This window comes from Gekko japonicus, unplaced genomic scaffold (genome assembly GCF_001447785.1).
Source record: "Gekko japonicus isolate JY-2015 unplaced genomic scaffold, Gekko_japonicus_V1.1 scaffold739, whole genome shotgun sequence".
In the NCBI taxonomy this organism is placed as follows: Eukaryota; Metazoa; Chordata; class Lepidosauria; order Squamata; family Gekkonidae; genus Gekko; species Gekko japonicus.
This window is the reverse complement of record NW_015168070.1, coordinates 24375-28133: the sequence shown is the minus strand read 5'-3', so window position 1 is coordinate 28133 and position 3759 is coordinate 24375. Positions and strand designations below refer to the sequence as shown.

The following is a 3759-nucleotide window of genomic DNA, read 5'->3' as shown; positions in this document are numbered from 1 at the left end:
CTTAAATTGGTTTTGATGCCAGCAGAGTGAGAAAATGCCAGAGGCTCTGGGTGGGTGCCCCATCGTAAATGCACCAAACAATTCCTAAAGATTTTCCAAAACACTACTCTGTCAATAAATTGCAACACTTTGAATTAGCACAAAAGCTTTAAGAGCTCTCCAGCTGTCACCTGGAGACTGGCAACAGCTTGTTTGGAGGGTGGGGTCTATGGCGTATCTGTCTGAGGTCCCCCTCTTCCTCCTCAGACCCCACCCTCAGCAGGCTTCATCCCTAAAATATCCTGGAAGTTTCCAACCTGGAGTTGGCAACCCTATGTCCTTTCCAGGCAACCCCCCCAGCCTCAGAAAGGGCAGTCTTTCCCTGCAGTGGGAACCAAAGCAGCTGACATCATTCTCCTCTCCCTCATATGATCCACACAACTATTCTATGAGGTATGTTAAGGTTGAAAGTGTGTGAATGGTCCATAATTCCCCAGGCTGCTTTTAAAACATGAACCTGGGACCTGCACACCATCCTCTGAAGCGCTCTCTGTGGCAGTAATGGGGTGACTGCTGGCACCTTTTCCTATCATTTTTTGCCTTGTGGTATTCTGCTTGTGGTGTGATCTGTCTTCTTTGTGATGTGGCATGATTGTGTTATTGGGTTTGTTTCTTTTGAAGGGGAAGTGATGTGTTGTGAGTGAGGACATATTTTACCTCAGAATACAGTAGGTTCCATATGTAACTGACAATTCCAACTGCCTTGTGGGGGGGGGAGTTTGAGGTGTGGAATGGAGTGAAGTCAAATCAGCTTCCATATGCAAAAGACCTTGAAACGATGGGCGGGACTGCACAGAGCAGCCAGTCAACCCAGCCAGTGTCTTCTGACTGACAGTTCTTGCGGCCAAACACTAAAGGTGTGCATTTGGAACGTTGGAGCCCACTACGGCTTTAGATATAAGGGAGAGATATCAGAGCATTTTGAAGGCAAGTTCATCCCAACAAGCATAAATACATAAGAGGAGTCCTGCTGGATCATACTAGTGGTCTTTCTAGTCCAGCATCCTGTCTCACACAGTGGCCAACTAGTTCCTCTGGAGGTCCAACAACAGGACATAGAGGCTAAGGCCTTCCCCTGATGTTGCTTCCATGCACTGGAATTCAGAGGTTGACCACCTCTGAACATGGAGGTTCCCTTTAGCTACTACCATGGCTAGTAGCCACTGATAGACCTATCCTCCATCAAATTTTTCCTTTAAAGCTGTCTATGTCTGTGGCCATCACCACATCCTCTGGCAGCAAATTCCACATTTTAATCACTTGCTGTGTAAGGAGTTTTCCTTTTATTCATCCTGAATCTACTGCCCATCAGCTTCACTGGATGCCCTTGAGTTCTAGTATTTTGGGAGAGGAAGAAAAGTTCTCTTTGTCAACTCTCTCCAGCCCGTGCATAATTTCATAAACCTCTACCATGTCCCCTCTTAGTTGTCTTTTTTCTAAACTGAAAAGGTTCATCTGTTCAGCCTCTCCTCATAGGGAAGGTGCTCCAGCCCCCTGATAATCTTGGTTACCTTCTTCTGTACTTTTTCCAGCTCTGCGATGTCTTTTTTTGAGATATAATGACCAGAACTGCCCACAGTATTCCAAATGAGGCTGCACCATAGATCTGTACATGGACATTATAATATCAGCTGTTATATTTTTCAATCCCTTTCCTAATCCCCACATAGTTTGCCTTTTTTACTGCCGCAGTACAATGGGTTGACACTTTCATTGAACTATCTACTACGGCCCCAAGGTCTTTTTCCTTCTCAGTTTCAGCAAGTTTAGACCCCATCAGCTTATACTTGAAGTTGGGACATTTTGTTCCAATATGTATCACTTTACACATACCAACATTGAGCTTCATTTGCCACATTGTTGTCCACTCACCCAATTTGTGGAGATCCTCCTGTAGCCCTTCACAGTCAACCTTGGTCTTCACCTTCCTGAATAAATTTGTGTCATCTGCAAACTTGGCACCCCAAGTTCCAGATCACTTATGAATAAATTAAATAGTTCTGGCCCCAATAGAGATTATTGTGGGACCCCCACTGCTTACTTCCCTCCGTTTGTGAACTGTCCGTTTATTCCTGCTCTTTACTTCCTGTCATTTAGCCAATTTTTAATCCATAAGAGAACCCATCCTCTTATCCCATGACTGCTAAGTTTACTCAGGAGTCTCTAGTGAGGTACCTTGTCAAAAACCTTTTGCAAGTCCAAGTATATAATGTCTGCTGAGTCACTGTTGTTTACATGCTTGTTCACCTTCTCAAAGAACTCCAAAAGGTTGGTGAGGCAGGACTTCCCCTTGCAGAAGCCGTGCTGATTTTCCCTCAGCTGGCTTTGTTTCTCCGTGTGCCTAATAATTCTGTGTTGTTGTTTTTGTGTGTGTGTGTTTTTAACCTACTTATTAAGAGGAAGTATAACATATCAAGAAATATAATAACTGCAAAGCAGTATACAACTGTCCTGAAAATCCAAAATTACAAACCAACCAGTTAGTCATCAATACAGATTTTTACAACATACATCAACAGTCACAACAAACTAAGTTAGAACTAAATCCGATCACCTATACATAGATGCTATGTGAGATATGAATCCCATAGAATTGAGTCAAGTTTAAAAGATAACATCTTCAGGAGTCTGCTACTCTGCTTCACAAGAGGAGTCTCGACAGTAAGGTGGAGGTCCGGTTAAACTCAAATAATTCTGTGTTTGATTACAGCTTCTACTAATTTGCCTGGGACAGATGTTAGGCTGACTGGCCTGTAATTTCCTGGCTCCCCTCTGTACCCCTTTTTAAAAACGAGTGTAAAATTTGCTACTCTCCAATCTTCAATACAGTGGCTGAATTTAGTGATAAATGACATATACAGGCTAGTAGTTACATATATAGTTTAGCAGACAGTACTGCCTTCATCGGATTCCTGGCGAGCCCTATTCTAAGTAGAAGCTCTCAGCTTTCTCTGCCTTAGTCTGTGTCCCTTCAGAATTCCAAACATATTTTCTGGCATTGTTGTGCACCTTCCACTTAGTTTGGGATGTCATCTAGTCCAAGCTTAGTGCATATCTTATTTTTTTAAAAAAACCTCGAAAGAGACCCAGTATCAGACCATTGCCTAACCATTAGCTCTTGTTAATGAGTCATGAACTGAGTGTGATATTCACATCTTCATTGCCTTTTTCAAGTGTCTGATAAAGTGGGGGTTTGCTCACAAAGTTTATACTGCAGTTGTTTTTGCTGAAATCTGTATTGTTTATGCTGAATCTGTATAGTTGATCATCTAAGGATGAAGTGTTTAGTCTGCAGTTTGTCTTTTAGCCCTAGAATCAGAACCATCTGATCAAGCACTACCCCTCAGTGTTTTTGTCTCAGATAAAAACTTGTGGTATTGTGTTGAATTAGAATATAAATACCTGGTGGGGCTTCTTTTTAATTCACAGACCTTGCATTAAGTAGTGACCATGAAAGGTTTCACAGGCCTCAAACCTGAGACAGGACTCTTCTTAGGAGTCAGGGACTACTTGACTACTTTTGTGTTCTATGTCCCTTCTTGTAGCAGCATTTTGTCGATTAGAATTGTGTGAACCAAACAGTACTCAAGATTTATGACTGGAAGGATGAATCTGAACCACTAATCTTTGGAAACAATTTGAACCACAAAATGCCCATGGCAAAACTTGGCTTTGCCTATAAACTTGTCTGGCCTCTGCTCCAAGGGAAGCAGCTGGTAA

The 3759-nt window shown here is 42.5% G+C and overlaps 1 protein-coding gene across 1 annotated transcript in view; it reads left to right on the top strand.

Moving 5' to 3' along the window:
• LOC107113291 (interleukin-6 receptor subunit beta-like) overlaps nucleotides 1–3759 on the top strand; it is a gene marked incomplete at its 3' end in the record, with an annotated part of 35639 nt that overhangs the window by 7753 nt on the left and 24127 nt on the right. The window contains exon 2 of the mRNA XM_015414602.1: nucleotides 3585–3755. The remainder of the gene's footprint in view (nucleotides 1–3584; nucleotides 3756–3759) is intronic.